We start from the raw sequence: 17,878 nt of genomic DNA on the forward strand, positions 1-17,878 counted from the left end.
TGACCCCACCATTGGGCTGAGGCTGACTGAACTCAGAATAGATAATAGACCCAGAGGGACATCAATTCTTAGGCTGGCTAAGCCAATCAGGCTCTCTGTCGTAGAAATTTGGGACCTGGAGACAAAGTCAGTTAGATGACACAGAGTGCTTGAAAAGCAAGGTTGTATAGTATTAGAGCTGTGGAGGCTATGTTGGGTCAGGTGAGGTAGAAGAAGCTGGCTGTGAGGGAGAGAGAGGGGACAGTGAGAGGTGGAAATGAGAGAGCCTGGTGGTGTAGTGGTTAAGAGCTATGGCTGCTAACCAAAAGGTCAGGCACTCCTTGGAAACTCTGTGGGGCAGTTCTACTCTGTCCTATAGGATTGCTATGAGTCAGAATTGACTCAATGGCCGTGGCCGTGGGTTTGGTGGCTCTGAGAGCAAAACCTTGGTTCTTGATTTTCTGGTTCCAGTTCCTTATAACCAGTCTTACCATTTCCTATCACTGGATGCCCCAGAGTAAATCCCTCTTTATTAGGGCTGGCTTCAACTCATGTCATCATACTGTACCATCTTCTTGCTCTCCTGTAGCAGACATCTACAGACCCAAAGTCACTCCCCCTCATTCCTTGAAGATTTTAACCTCTGACTCACTGTCCTTCTCTCCAACATTAAGAATGATAATTTTTAGTGATTCCAGTATCAGCAAAGATAATCTCATTAAAAGGAATGAAATACTGACACATGCTACAACATGGATGAACCTTGAAAACATTATGGTAGGTGAAAGGAGCCAGTCACAAAGGACCATACATTGTATGGTTTCATTGACATGAAATGTTCAGAGTAGAAAAATCCATAGAGACAGAAAGTAGATGAATGGTGCCAGGGCCTGGGAGATATGAAGGAATAGAGGGTAACAGCTAAGGAGTGCAGGGTTTCTTTCTGAAGTGATGATGATGTTCTAAAATGGATTGTGGTTGCACATGTCTGTGAATATACTAAATGATCTCTCAGCTCCCTAATCTCTTTTCCCCCAATGAGCTTGTCCTCCACCCCACCTCAGCCACTCACTCCCATGGCCGTTGCCTTGACCTTATTCCAGTGATTGTAATCCTTCCATAATCCAATTTCAGGCATCCTGCTTAGTAACTAGGAGTCCCTGGCGGGGGGGACCTGCCCCTGAATGTGTGAATGAACAACTAAATGAACAAGAGTTTTGATCCACAGCATATTTATGCAGAAAGAACCCTAGGTCCTCTTCCTCAGTAGGAGGCTATGAATGTGGCTGCGCCTGATAGTTTTACTTTCTCTGGTGCACCTGGCACACCAGAGGGCATGCAGATGGTGAAACACAAATGTGAGATCTGAAGTCTTCCTCACCTCAATGAGGTGTAAGTTGTGCAAATGTTAACCAAAAATTCAGTTTGAAAGGAGGTTTGAGGCACTACCTCTGGGTGGAAAATTAACTCAGGTGTAGGGGTGGGAGACTGGGAGAAAGAACCTGAGAATATCCCCTCAAGACCTGACCCAGGGGTTTGTATCAGTAGAGAGTAGAAGAAAGCAGGGGAACTTAGGATGGGCTGAACCAATCAAGCAACTTAGTCATTCATTCATCCAATAAATATCTATTGAGCACCTGCAATGTGTTAGGCACTGTTCCAGGCTCTGGAACAAAACACTCAAAAACCTCTGCTTTAGAACCCCTGAGGGAGCAGGAGAGCAGTGGGATGCAGATCCCAAAATCTCATAAGACCAGACTTAATGGTCTGGCTGAGACTAGAAGGACCCCAGTGGTTATGGCCCCCAGACCTTCTGTTGGCCCAGGACAGGAACCATTCCTGAAGCTAACTCTTCAGACATGGATTGGACTGGACAATGGGTTGGAGAGGGATGCTGGTGAGGAGTGAGCTTCTTGGATCAGGTGGACACTTGAGACTTTGTTGGTATCTCCTGCCTGGAGGGGAGATGAGAAGGTAGAGGGGGTTAGAAGCTGGTGAAATGGATAGGAAAAGAGAGAGTGGAGGGAGGGAGTGGGCTGTATCATTAAGAAAAAAAAAAAATTGAGAAATTGGGAGCATGTAGCAAGGTGTATATAAGTTTTTGTGTGAGAGACTGACTTGATTTGTAAACTTTCACTTAAAGCACAATAAAAATTATTTAAACAAAAAACAAAACCTCTGCTTTCCTTGTGCTGACATGGTGGGGCAAGAGCAAAGAGGAGGACAATAAACATGCTGTTTTTTTTTTTGTTGTTGTCAGGTGCCCTCAAATCAGTTCCCACTCACAGCAACCCTATGTACCACACAGAATGAAATACTGCCCTCACAATCATTCTTTTGCTTGAGCCCATTGTCGCAGCCACTGTGTCAATCCATCTTGTTGAGGGTCTTACTCTTTTTCACTGGACCTCTACTTTGTCAAGCATGATGTCCTTCTCCAGGGACTGATCCCTCCTGACAACATGTCCAAAGCATGTGAGACATAGTCTCGCCAGCCTTGCTCCCAAGGAACATTCCGGTTGTACTTCTTCCAAGACAGATTTGTTTGTTCTTTTGGCAGTCCATGGTATATTCAATATTCTTTGCCAACACCACAATTCAAAGGCATCATGTCTTCTTCGGTCTTCCTTATTCATAGTCCAGCTTTCGCATACATATGAGGCGATTGAAAACACCATGGCTTGTGTCAGGCACACCTTAATCTTCAAAATGAAAAGAAACAGCTACAAACATCCATTAATAATCAGAACATAGCGTGTATGAAGCATGGATCTAGGAAAAACGGAAATTGTCAAAAATGAAATGGAAGGCATAAGCATCGATATCCTAGGCATTAGTGAGCTGAAATGGACTGGTATTGGCCATTTTGAATTGGACAATCATATGATCCACTATGACAAATAGACGAAGGGGTTCCATTCATCATCAAAAAGAACATTTCAAGATCCATCCTGAAGTACAATGCTGTCAGTGATAGGATAATATCCATAAACCTACAAGGAAGACCAGTTAATACGACTATTATTCAAATTTATGAAGAAATTGAAGATTTTTACCAACTTCTGCAGTCTGAAATTGATTAAACATGCAATCAGGATGCATTGATAATTACTGGTGATTGAAATGCGAAAGTTGGAAAATATGGCTTTGGTGATACAAATGATGCCAGAGATCCCTTGATAGAATTTTGCAAGACCAATGACTTCTTCGTTGCAAATACTTTTTTCGCAATAAACAATCTACTGTTAGAAGATGATGAGTGCTAAGGTGAAAAACAAAGCAGGTGAGGGAGTTGAAAAGAAGTGTGTGTGATGGAGGTACAGCTTTCAATAGGGAGGCCAGGGAGGGCCTCATTGGGAAGGTGATGTTTTAGCCAAGATTTGAAGGACGTGAGGGAGGGAGCCTTGTGGCTCTCTTGGGGAGGAGTGTTCCTGGCAAAGGGAACAGCAAAGGCAAAGGCCCTGTGGCAGAAGCAGATTTGGCAAATTGTTGGAACAGTCCAGAAGCCATCGTGACGGGAAAAGAAAATGAGGGGGAGAAGTGACACACAAAACTCATGAAGGAGTGAAGGTCAGATCTCATAGGGACTTGTCACCATTGCAAGGACTTTGGCTTTTGTGCCGAGGAGGATGGGAAGCCACAGGAGGGCTTTAAGCAGAGCAATGATGTGATCTGGCTGCTGTGGGGAGAACAGACTGTGGGGACCAAGGCAGAAGCAGGGAGACCAGTGAGGAGACTATTGCCATAATTCAGGTAACAGATGATAGTGCCTTCGACCAAAGTGAGAAGTGATCGGATTTTGGGTATATTTTGAAGATAGAGCCAATAGGATTTGCTGGATTGGGGCATGAGAGAAAGAAAAGAGAGAAGGGAGTGAGGAACTACCTCAAGGTTTTGGGCCTGTGCAACTGGACTGAGTTGTCATTACTGAGGTGAGGAAGACTACGTGGGAATGGAAGGAAGGCTAACTCTGGAATCATTAGGATGAGCTACAAGGGCCAGAGGAGGTTCCACATTAAGGGTAATTGGGCCTCAGCTGTGCTAGGGTCTGACTGAATCCAGGATGCAATAAACATCCCTCGAGTGCAGACTAGGTGATCCTTGCTTGGAAAACCATTTCCACCTCATTCCCATATTTGCAGTTGGTAAATGAACCTACTACCATATCCATGAGCAGGTATTTTCAGCTGGTTTTTTTTTTTTTTTTTTTTTTAAGGGATGCTCTTGAGCATTTTCAACTGCAGAAAGGTTGAACTGGACATGGGCAAAGATTATCTAAGAATAAGTAATGCTTATGTACCATATAAAATGCAAAACACAAATTGAAAGTGCATGTTTATACAAGAACTTATATATGAATGTTCATAGCAGTATTATTCATAATAGCCAAAAGAAGGGAATAACCCAAATGTCCACCAACTGATGAATGGATAAACCAGATGTGGTATATTCATACAGTAAAATATTATTCATCAATAAAAAGAAATGATGTACTTATACGGTGCACCATGAATGAACTTTGAAAACATTATGCCAAGTTAAAGAAGTGAGACACAAAAGACCACATATTATATGATTCCATTTATATGAAATGCCTAGAATTGGCAAATTGTAGAGACAGAAGGAAGATTAGTGGATGTTTAGCACTGGGAGTTTGGGGGGAAAATGGGGAATAACTGCTATTGGTACAGGGTTTATTTTTGGGATGATCCAAGTATTCTAGAATTGACTATAGTGACGGTTACACATATCAATGAATATACTAAAAGCCATTAAACTGGAGACTTTTAATGGGTGTCGTGGATAGAATCGTGTCCCCCCAAAATATATGTCAACTCCATTTTGTGATCTGGTATAATTATCCTCCATTTTGTGGTGTGTTGTAAATCCTAACCTCTATATGTTAATGAGCTAGGATCAGTGTGGGGTGTATCTTGAGTTGTAGCCTTACAAGAGGGTATGACTGAAGTCACACCCTTACTCAAGTCACACCTTTACTTGAGTCACACCTTTTATAAGAGACAAAAGGAGAGAGAAGTAAGCAGAGAGGGGAGGAACCTCACTGCCACCAAGAAAGAAGAGCCAGGAGTGGAGAGCGTCATTTGGATCTGGTGTCTCTGAGCTGAGAATCTCCTGGACCCAGGGGAAGGTTGATGCTAAGACACATGCAGATCGCTAAGGAACACCAGGCCCACAGATGTTGAAAGGAGACAAGGACCTTCCCCAAGAGCCGACAGAGAGAGAAAGCCTTCCCCTAGAGCTGGAGTCTTGAATTTGGACTTCTAGCTTCATAAAATGTGAGAGAAAAAATTTCCGTTTGCTAAAGCCATCCACTTCCGGTATTTCTGCTACAGCAGCACTAGGTAACTAAGATATTGGGTGAATTATATGGTATTTGAATTATATCTCAATTAAGCTACTATAAAAAATTTCATTATAATGGCCGTACAACTCTGTATTTTAAAGTGATTGAATTGTAAATTTTAAATGGCCAGATTGTATGGCCAGAATGTGAATTATATCTTAATAAAGCTATAATTAAAAAAATTTTTTTACTGTGTTTCAGGTGAAAGTTTACAGAGCAAATTAGTTCCCCATCCAACAAACTGTACACAAAGTGTTCCATGACATTGGTTGCAATCCCCACACTGTGTCAACTCTCTCCCCATTTCTGCCCTGGGTTCCCCATTTCCTTTTGTCTGGTTTTCCTACCCCTTCCTGCCTTCTCATCTTTACTTTTGGGCAAATGTTGTCCTTTTGGTTTCATGTAATTGTTTGTTCTATGGAGCTTGTTCTTTTAGGGTGCTATTGTTTTCTTTATAGGCCTGTCTACTGCTTGGCTGGAAGGTAGTTTTCAGGAATAGTTGCAGTTCCAAGTCAGAGAGATACCTTAGGGTCTAGTCTCAGAGGTTCCTCCAGTCTCTGTCAGGCTAGTAAGTCTGGTCTTTTTATGAATTTGATTTTTTGTTCTACATTTTTCTCTCATTCTGTCCAGGATCCTCTATTATGATCCCAGTCATAGCGGGGTACCATCTAGTTCTTCTGGTCTTGGGGTCATGTAGGCTGTAGCGCGTGTGGTCTGTTAGTCCTTTGGACTAATTGCTACCTTGTCTTTGGTTTTCTTCACTCTCCTTTACTCCAGATGTGAAGAGTCCACTAGTTGTATCTTAGATGGCTGCTCACAAGTAAAGCTGTAATATTTTTAAAGTTTTTTTTTTTTTTTAAGTGCCCACCACAGTTTCTCTAAGGGAGCTGTTATTGCAGAGCACCTCATGTGATCATATGTCACAGCCTGACACTGAGACCATCAGACCACAAACGATTCCATCCAATCACACTTGCCAATACTCAGTCACACGCTGGTCACACGGAGAGGTCGGTACTTGAGGCTGATCACGGGAGTTTACAGGGCGTTTTATAAATGTCATGCTTGAGCTGAAGAGCTAATTACCCATAGTATGTACCACAGCAATGGTCAAGAGCAAAGGCTTTGCAGTGAGACACCCCTGATTGTGAATCTTGGCTCTGTCTTAAGATCTCCACAAGTTAGCTTCTCTCAGCCTTGGTTTCCTCATCTGTAAAATGGAGGTAATAATCTCTACTCCCTAGGGTAGTTAAAGGTTTTAAATGAAATACTGTTTGTACAACCATTATCCCAGTGCCTAGAACTGGGTAAAGGTTCAGTCAATGGTAGTTGCCATCATTAATCATAATGCATATAAAGCACTTAGCGGAGTGCCTGGTACACAGGAAGTGTTCAGAACACAAAACAATTAAGTTATAGTTTTCACAAGAATAACATCTGTGAAACAATAAACTTTACAGAGAAGGGCAGAAAATTTGAATTCTGTTGCTACAAGCAATAGTAGGTGACTTTGGAAGATTGCTCCTTGCCCTATACCTGGTTTTCACTTGGTCCCTCTGCAGCAAATACCCACACAGCCTAATGCACCAGGCTTTCCCCTAGAGCCTCTTGGGCACCCTGACCACATCACTAATGAGCAAATCCAAGCTTTCTGAAGCTTCTAAGAGAGCATTCCTATTGAGAAACTGGAGTCTTTGACCAGGAGCCAAGACAGGAAATGACATTGCCCTTCCAAGGCATGATCTGAGACTGGGAGCTAGAAAATAAACTTGTAGTAGGAAAGAATTGAAACTGGTTATCCCAGGAATGCAAAAGTATTTCAGAAGCAAAAATTCTATTAGTGTAATCTACCATATTAGCTGGTTAAAGGAGAAAAATATAATCATCTCAGTGCTGATAAAATTCAGTACTCATTTATGGTTAAACATTACTAAACCAGAAATTGAAGGGAAATTCCTGTTCCTAATAAAAAATATCACTGTATATGTTTATATATATATATATAATTATTTTTCACAAGCAAAATTACGTGAAAAAAAATAATACATATTATGAATTTTTTTACCTACATTTGCTATAACAACGGAATTAAAATTTTCTGCCCTTGTCTGTAAAGTTTATTCTGTCTTACAGATATTTCTCTTGTGAAAACTATAACTTAATCATTTTGTGATTTTTAGAAATATATACACATTACATATATATACACACACATTATATATTATATATACTTTTATATATATATACAATGTGTGTACACACAACAACACACACACCACCCAGGTCAAACAGCATACATATTGATGAAATAATAGAATAAATTCTGAACCAAGAACATGCAAGGATGCTAGCTATCATTCTTACTATTTGATATTGTAATGATAATCCTGGCCTGTACAATGAGGGAAAACACAAACAAAGCAAAAAAGTAAGATTTAAGTTAGGAGAAAATAGTGCATATGATCTATAAGTGGTTAATTCTAGAATATATAAAGACTTCTTGTATGTCAACAGGAAAAAACAACCTATTAGAAAAGTGGGTAAAAGACATGAACAGGTGATTCCCAGAAGAGGAATACTTAATAGCCAGTAAGTACAGTTAAGGAAACCCTGATGGTGTAGTGGTTAAGAGTTCAGCTGCTAACCAAAAGGTCAGCAATTTGAATCCACCAGGTGCTCCTTGGAACCCCTATGAAGCAGTTCTACTCTGTCCTATAGGGTTGCTATGAGGCTATGAGTTGGAATCGACTTGACAGCAACAGGTTTTTGTTTTTGTTTTTTGAAGTACAGTGAACTCCATGAAAGCCAGAACCTGTGTAAGGCAGAAACCTGTCAGAGAAGGAAAACTCAAATATTTTTCACTAAAATGAGCGACAGAAAAATGGTAAGACTGCACCTATCAAGGGCAGAAAACTTGCAAGACTCGCAAAAACAAGGCAGTTCCATCAAGTTCCAGCACTCACAGGTTTCAATGTATTTTAAAAAATGTTTCAACTCACTAGAAATCAGGAAAATTAAAATCACAGTAAAATATCATCTCACACTCACTGAATTGGCAAACATTAAAACATCTAACCATACCAAGTGCTGATAAGCATGAGGTGCAATACAAACTCTTGTGTCATGGTGGCTGGAGCTTAAATTGGTACAGCGAGCCTTGTTGGGACTCACCAAGACGGATGTTTGCTTTAATTGTAATATATATATTTTTTTTTTTGCATAGAAATCAAGGAGGATTTTTGCTTTAACCATAATGTTCTTTTCTCTTCTTACAGAAAAAGGGTACGAGTTGTATATTGTTTTAAAGCTATAAACCAAAAAACAAAACCAAACCCAGTGCCGTGGAGTCGATTCCGACTCATAGCGACCCTATAGGTAGGAAAAAGATTGGAAGAAAAAAGCTAAAATTTCAGCATTGGTTAATTTGGGCTAGGGAGAATACAAGTGATGGTGTTTTCTTCTTCCTTGTTCTTTACTTTTTTCACATCCTGAATTCCTGTACTGATTTAATTACAAAACAGAAAAATGTTTCGTTCTGAATCCTTCCTTTTCTGCGGCATCAGCACTGGGACCTGACCTTCCCCGGTCGGCCCTCACACCTGTCCCATTGACAGGCAGGCAGGCAGTCTCAACTGAGTGTGCACACACCACCTATCGCTTTGCCATCCAGGGCCTCCCGGCTTGGGCCCACCCATGCCCGCAGGCGGCTGTGTTCTTGCCGGGGCCTCAGATCTCAGGCTTTCATCCTCAACAGGCCGGAAGAACGTCAGCTGATCAGTTTCACCCATGTGAACATGAAGGGGCTCCCCTTCTTCCAATTCCTAAGGCAGAGGGACCAACACTGACACCTTCTAGGAAGCAGCGGAGGGAAAACCTCGAGAAAGGATGTTTACAGAAAAGATGTCAAGGAAGGGGGTGGGCAGCAACAGAGGCACATGCTAGAGGCGATTTCCTTTAGTGGCAGATGCCAAATGGAGGCTTTTATCGGGTTCCTTAAATTTTTAAAGACTTTGTTGGTGATGTTTTGTTTGGCTGTCACTATTTTATTGAGGAGGACAGACAAATCAGCTTTGGTGTCCATAACTATTGTGTATGAGGGTGTAAAAACAAAGGTTGCTCCAAGGACTTAGAAATACAGAGCAGTGGGTGGGGAGGCGGGGCTAGGGCTCAGAAGACTCATTTGTATGCCCCCAGCAACAGAATTGTTTCTGGATTCTTCCGTTTGGGCAATTCTCTCTTCTCAGCCCAGGGATTTTTTTTTTATCCAGAGGGAGTTGTCCTTTATAGTTCTGATCCATAGGTTCTGGATTAAACACTTCAGAATAATACAGTTCAGATAAGACTGGTTTTTAACTCACAATTAACACACAATAGAAAAAAGATCTAGATATGCCAAAAAGAAAGAAAGAAAGAAAGAGATAGAACAAAATTACTCACAATTTCACCCCTTACAAAAAAAAATCAGTGTTCCTGTTTGGGTGGCTGTTCTCCATTTATTCATTCATTTAAGTATATATTGAGCACTATTTGCTGAATTGGCTGCTGGGGACCCAGTGGTTGAATCCATCACAGAAGTCATGTCTAATTGGAAGATAGAAATTAATCAAATAAGCACACAAAGAAATGGACAATTTAAATAGTGACAAGGGCTACTATATGAGGTCCTATGAGAACATAAAATACGGTCAGGAAAGGGTTCTGTAAGGAAGTGGCAATTGAGCTGAGATTGAAGGATAAGTGTAAATTAAGTGAGAAATGGAGAAGAAGAGTGCTCCAGGCAGAGGAAAGAGTATGTGCAAAAGTCCTGTGGCAGGAAAGATCATGGCAAGTTGGAGGGCAAGACAGAGGACTGTGTGGGTGGAGCAGAAAGGGGGCAGGAGTATGGAGAGGGAGATGAGGACTGGAAGGTGGGCAGGGCCAGGCAGTGCAGTCCTTGGAAGACTCTGCTAAGAAGTTTTTATTTTGGTTAATGGGAAACCACTAAAGGGTTTTCATGCAGGGAAGATGAATCATCAAATTTTCTTTTTTTAAAGATTATGATATTTTTCTATGCATTTATGTATTTCACTAATTTTTTTCTATAAAAAGGGATAATTCTTTAGATAGTATTTTTTAATTAAAAAAATTTAAAGTCCCAGTATTTCATTTAAAAGTTTTCAAATACAGAAAAGAATGAAAGAATTATATAGTGAACACCCATATAGCACCACCTAGAATCTCCGATCAACATTTTGATATATTTGCTTTATCATCTATCTGTCCAGTTATCTATCCCTCTATTCATCTAGCAAGGAGCCTGGTGGTGCAGTGGTTAAAGCACTCGGCACTAACCGAAAGGTTGGCGGTTCGAACCCACCAGCTGCTCCACGGGAGAAAGATGTGGCAGCCTGCTTCCATAAAGATTTACAGCCTTGGAAACTCCATGGAGCATTTATTTACACTCTGTCCTATAGGGTCGCTGTGTCAGAATCGGCCTGATTGCAATGGGTTTTATCCATCCATCAACCCCTTTCTCTTTGTATTCTACAATACACTGTATACATCTTTCCATAAAAATATTCTCCTACAGTAGCATGTTAAACGGCTGCTTCCTACTCCACCATTGGTTGCAGCATTTATGTAACAGTTGAAAGATCTGCCTTATTTTGAGTCTTTAGAGATAATATACTAGTTGGGATGTTTCGGGGGCCCAATAAATAACACCTCTCTTTGCAAACTGACTTCTAAACCAATCGAGAAAGAAGACAAAGGTATCAGCAGATGGGAACCAAAATAGTACTTTCTTGCAGTAAAGTTGACATTGGAGAATGTGGTTTAAATCTGCAGACAAGTGGGCTTATTAATGCTGAACCCTGGTATTAGATAGATTTAACCAATTTTAATCTGCCCCTCTCCCAGCTATTTGCTTGGGAGGAAAAGAGCAGAACATGCCTTCGGTGGGCACTGGTCTCCTTGCTGGAAATTTCTATATATTGAGTTGAGTGGTAGATACACTGGTTATACACATACGTAAAAATTCATCAAACTCTACATTTAAAATTCATGCACTTAACTAAGTATAACCCATTGCCATCCAGTTGATTCTGACCTGTAGCGACCCTATAGGACAAAGTAGAACTGCCTGATAGGGTTTCCAAGGAGCAGCTAGTGGATTCCAACGGCTGACCTTTTGGTTAGCAGTGGTATCACTTAACCACTGCACCACCAGGGCGAACTAAGTATAAATTATATCTCCAAAAAAAAAGAAAGGACTATTTTCCAGAGTGTAGGCCTAGCCTTAGGTGGTTTTGAATCACATAGAGAAGAAGTTATTTCATTTTCAATTCTTTCTCAGTTCAAGAAGAAAGTCTCACTTTGATGTCGGTATGACTTTAACATCTAACACACTTCATGATTTCCCTTTTAAACAGACTACTGGCCCCAGGCTTAGGCCCCCGCAGGCAGCAATATCCAGCTAGAATTTAATGACATTGTTTTGTTTTCATTGTACTCATTTTTTTTTTTTTTATCAGTTACCTTCTATTTATGGCCAGTGGTGTTGGTTTTCCATTTGATGTAGTAATATCATTTGCTTTTAGATGAAAGTTGCTTAAATTAAAAGTGACTTATATTAAGAAATGTATTTAGCCATATAAAAGGCTGGTTAAAAAAAAAAAAAGTATGATGGTTCTTCAATGACTAAAGTTTGTAGAACATGATTTTAGTAAATTCCATCTTTTAAAAGAAACAAACCCTCACGTGAACTCACACACTCTTGCAGCTACACCCCATTTTCTTACTCCCCTTTAAATGAAACTTGAAAAAGTTGCATATACTTGCTTTCTCTCCTCCAGTTAACTCTTCGGTCTAATCAAATCTGACTTCTGAGTTGATTCTCCAGTGAAACTGTTCTCCTGATGACCTGGAGTAGCCAAATTCAATGGACATATCTCTGGCCCCATCTTTAATGGCCTCCCAGTAGCATTTCGCTATGAGTTGAAATCGACTCGACGGCAACGGGTTTGGCTTTCAGCAGCATTTGACACAGCTGAGCACTTCCTCTCTTCTGGTACTCTTTTTCTGTTAACTTCAATCTTCAGGTTTCCCTTTTACCTCCTTCACCCAGCCTCAAATGCTGGAGTGCTTCAGGGCTAATCCAATGGCTTTAAGTATCATCTATATGCAGATAGCCACGTTTATACCTCAACCCAGCCTACCTCTTAGCACCAGACCCAAATAGCCTCGGCCAACTCAACATCTGCAACTGGCTAGCTTACAGCACCTCCTGCTTCACAGTCTAGATGGAACTCTTGATTCCTCCTCCACCTAATTCTGTCTGTCTCCATAAATGGCATTGCCATCTATCCAACTCCCAAACCTAGGAGATGGTCTTGATTCCTCCTTTCTTTCACTCCCAAAACCAATCTATTAGAAAGTCTTGTCAATTTTACCCCAAAGTTCTATCTAGAATCTGACCACTCTTCTCCATCTGCTGTGCCACCACCATCGTCCAAATCACTACTGTCTCTCACCTGGACACAAAAAATCAGACCACTTACTGTGGCTACAAAGTACTAATGGGTTACTGTGTGATCTGGCTCTCACCTGTTTCTCTGACTTCACCTGATACCTCTCTCTTTCACTTACTCTGCTTCAGTAACATTGTCTTCTTTCTGTTCCTGGTTTCTAGAATTTGCCTACCTCACAGCCTTTGCAGGTACTGTTCCTTCTACCTGGAATACTCCTTCTCACAGCTTTTCCCATGATTAACTCCTTGTCAGCTTTCAGGTCTTCGCTGAAATGTTGCCTCCTCAGAGTCTGACCGCTCTATCAAAACTATCAAAAATAGGATTCCCCAGTGACTATCTCATTGCCTTATTTCCGTCTGTAGTTGCTTATATGCTTCTCTACTTGTTTATTATTATACACTGCATGAAACCAAGGATCTTCTCTGTTTGGTTCACCGCTGTATCCCCAGTGTCTAAAATAGCACTCGACACATAGTAGGTCTTCAATAAATATTTGTTGGATGTAATGAATGGAGAGGTAGGTGGGGTCTAGACTGGGCAGGCCTCACAAGCCCTGGACAGAGCACAATGGGGAGGCACTTAGGGATTTTAATTAGAGATACCAAGTGGTCAGATTTAGCTGTTTTCAAAGACCAGTTTGCAGCAGCAGGGAAAACAGATTGGAGGGGGACTAATGAAGGCTACTGCAGTACGCCAGGATAGAGGTGATATGAGAATTAAATGAGTAACATACATAAAGCACTTGGCCCCTAACGGTATTGAATAAAGGGAGCTGTTATTACCAACACAGCAGGCAAGCAAGGACTACTTGAGTTAATGACTACGTAAAGTTAGGAGTTTGAGTGAGAGAGGGATTTGTGTATTTTCAGGATCTTTGAGCTTCCAATTCCCTCCTCCAGTATTAAATGCTAGAATTCCTTATCCTTATCAAGTTATTTGATTTTTATTCTGATGGTTTATTTTACATTCATATATATGATCTTCACCTGTGTTCCTGCTTATCACTTTCATCCTGTCAGTTGGGAGGAGAGCGTTTCATAGAGAGAGCTTGTAGCACCTTTTATTAGCTGTGTGACCCTGTCAAGTCACCCAGTCCCTCTGAACTTGGTTTCATCATCTCTAGAATGGGTTATAACCCTGTGAGAATCAGCAGATAACTGCCCAGAAAATATTTTCAAAATGCAAGAAAAGGCATTTATTATCATTAATTCACTCAATAAATACTCATTAGGCACCTACTGTGTGTTAGGTGGAGCAGTGATTAAGCATTCAGCTGCCAACCAGAAGGTCGGCAGTTCAAATCCACCAGCCACTCCTTGGAAACCCAATGGGCAGTTCTATTCCGTCCTATAGGATTGCTACAAGTTGGAATCAACTCGACAGCAATGGTTTTTGTTTTTGTGTTTTGGTGTGTTAGGCACTTTTGGTGGTGCTGGGAGTTCAGCAATGATGGGAAGAAAAAAAAGAAAAGAAAAAAATACAGTCCTTATGGGGCTGCCATTAAACTGAAGTTCCTTTGGATCCTGGGATTTTTGGGTTTTGCTTATATTTTCCCAAGTTGTCAGATCACCTTGGACCCCTCTAGATTCTTGGCCCTACCACAATCTTACTGAGTCAGAATGTAGGAAGGTGGCCTGGGGATGTTATTTTTAAACACAATCCCTAAAGTTATTCAGAAAATACAAGATTAAGTGGATAAAGCTGCATCCCTTTTCTTTTTACCAAATACTGATCAACCACTCAGCAATCCTGTATACACGTCTGTTTATCTACTGAATTTTCCAAAATAGTTCTAATAAGAAGTGGCTCCAGGTGGCTCCCAGGAACAGCAAGTCCAAACATCAGACCTAGCCATGTGACCTGGAATAAGCAGGCGGTGGAGGTAGTGGGAAGCCCTTCTTGGGTTGTATTTCTTTTTTTTTTTTTAACACATTTATAATTTTATTGCGATAAAACATACATAACAAAAATTTTTCCATTTTAACCATTCTTAAGTGTATAATTCAGAGACATAAATTACATTCACATGTTTTGCAACCATCACTACTATTTCCAAAAGTTTTTCAATACTCCAAACAAATTCAACACGGAAGACCAAACCCGCTGCTGTGGAGTTGATTCCAACTTATAGCAACCCTATAGGACAGAGTAGAACGGCCCCATAGGGTTTCTGAGGCTGTAATCTTTACAGAAGCAGACTGCCACATTTCTCCCGTGGAGTGGCTGGTGGGTTCGAACTGCCAATCTTTTGGTTAGCAGCCGAGTGCTTTAACCACTGCACCACCAGGGCTCCTTAACAGAAACTCAGTACCCCTTAAACAATAACTCACCATCCTCCCCTCCTTCCGGCTCCTGGTAACCTCTAATCTTCTGTTTCTATGCATTTACTTATTCTAGATATTTCATGTAAGTGGGATCATACATTTGTCCTTTTGTATCTGACTTATTTCACTTAGCATACTGTTTTTAAGGTTCATCCATGTTGTAGCATATATCAGAGCTTCGTTTCTCTTTGTTGTGGTTTTTGTTGTTAGGTGTTGTCAATTCATAGCGATTCATAGCGACCCTATGCACAGCAGAACGAAACACTGCCCGGTCCTGCGCCATCCTCACAATCGTTGTTATGCTTGAGCTCATTGTTGCAGCCTCTGTGTCAATCCACCTCGTTGAGGGTCTTCCTCTTTTCCACTGACCCTGTACTTTGCCAAGCATGATGTCCTTCTCCAGAGACTGATCCCTCCTGACAACATGTCCAAAGTATGTAAGACCCAGTCTCGCCATCCTTGCTTCTAAGGAGCATTCTGGTTGTACTTCTTCCAAGACAGATTTATTCGTTCTTTTGGCAGTCCATGGTATATTCAATATTCTTTGCCAACACCACAATTCAAAGGCGTCAATTCTTCTTCGGTCTTCCTTATTCATTGTCCAGCTTTCACACGCATATGATGGGATTGAAAATACCATGGCTTGGGTCAGGCGCACCTTAGTCTTCAAGGCGACATCTTTGCTCTTCAACACTTTAAAGAGGTCTTTTGCAGCAGATTTACCCAATGCAATGCGTGTTTTGATTTCTTGACTGCTGCTTCCATGGCTGTTGATTGTGGATCCAAGTAAAACGAAATCCTTGACAACTTCAATTTTTTCTCCGTTTATCACGATGTTACTCATTGGTCCAGTTGTGAGGATTTTTGTTTTCTTTATGTTGAGGTGCAATCCATACTGAAGGCTGTGGTCTTTGAACTTCATTAGTAAGTGCTTCAAGTCCTCTTCACTTTCAACAAGCAAGGTTGTGTCATCTGCATAACGCAGGTTGTTAATGAGTCTTCCTCTAATCCCGATGCCCCTTTCTTCTTCATATAGTCCAGCTTCTCGGATTATTTGCTCAGCATACAGACTGAATAGGTATGGTGAAAAAATACAACCCTGGCGCATACCTTTCCTGACTTTAAACCAATCAGTATCCCCTTGTTCTGTCCGAACAACTGCCTCTTGATCTATGTAAAGGTTCCTCATGAGCACAATTAAGTGTTCTGGAAGTCCCATTCTTTGCAATGTTATCCATAATTTGTTATGATCCACACAGTCGAATGCCTTTGCATAGTCAATAAAACACAGGTAAACATCCTTCTGGTATTCTTTGCTTTCAGCCAGGATCCATCTGACATCAGCAATGATATCCCCGGTTCCACGTCCTCTTCTGAAACCAGCCTGAATTTCTGGCAGTTCCCTATCGATAACACTGCTGCAGCCGTTTTTGAATGATCTTCAGCAAAATTTTGCTTGCGTGTGATATTAATGATATTGTTCTCTAATTTCCACATTCAGTTGGATCACCTTTCTTGGGAATAGGTATAAATATAGATCTCTTTCAGTCAGTTTATGACTGAATAATATTCCATTGCATGTATATGCCACATTTTGTTTGTCCGTTCATCTGTTGATAGACAGACTGGGTTATTTCCACCTCATTGTGGAAATAATGCTATTGTGAATAATGCTGCAATGAACATTGGTGTACAAGCCTCTGTTTTAGTCCCTACTTTTTTGTCTTGGGTATATACCTAGGAGTGGAATTGCTGGGTCATATGGTAATTTTTGAGTAGTTGCCATTTTACATTTCCTTCAGCATTGCATGCAGGTTCCAATTTCTCCACATTCTCACCAACATTTGCTATTTTCCTGATAATATCCATCCTGTTGTTGGGTGCCACTGAGTCGATTCTGACTCACAGTGACCCCACATGACAGCATAGAACTTCCCCATAGGGTTCCCTAGGCTACAATTTTTATGGGAGCAGATCACCAGATGTTTCTGCTGCAGAGCCAATGAGTGGGTTCCAACCACCAACCTTTTGGTTAGCAACCAAGCGCTTGACTGTTGCGCCACCAGGGCTCCATCCTAGTAGGCGTGAAATGGTATCTCGTTGTGATTTTGATTTGTATTTACCTGATGACTAAGGACTTTGAGCATATTTTTACATGCTTCTTGGCCATTTGTATGTTTCCTTTTGAGGAATGTCTACTTAAAGTCCTTTGCCCATTTTTAATTGAGTTCTGTGTCTTTTTGTTGTTGAGATCCTGGGCTGTATTTTAGTCCAAGCTCTGCCACTGAGCTTGCTGTGACTGTGGGCAGTTCACATTCCTGATCCAGGTCTCAATGTCCTCATTACCAAAATGAGGTTAACCCTTTGCCATCACATCAATTCCAACTCATAGTGACCCTATAGAACAGAGTAGAACTGCCCCATAGAGTTTCCAAGGAGTGCCTGGTGGGTTTGAACTGCTGACCTTTTGGTTTGCAGCTATAGCTCTTAACCACACACCACCAGGGTCTCCAAAATGAGGTTAGATCCCCCAAATATCAGTTCACTTCGAATAGTGCTGAGTTGGTTACATCAGAATCACCTGGTAGCAATTATGGGTGATAGTTGCACAATATAATTAATGTAATTAATATCACTAACTTGTACACCTGAAAAATGTCATATTGGCAAATGTTGTGTTATATATCTTTTTACAAAAAAAA

This window comes from Elephas maximus, chromosome 21 (genome assembly GCF_024166365.1).
Source record: "Elephas maximus indicus isolate mEleMax1 chromosome 21, mEleMax1 primary haplotype, whole genome shotgun sequence".
NCBI classification, from domain to species: domain Eukaryota; kingdom Metazoa; phylum Chordata; class Mammalia; order Proboscidea; family Elephantidae; genus Elephas; species Elephas maximus.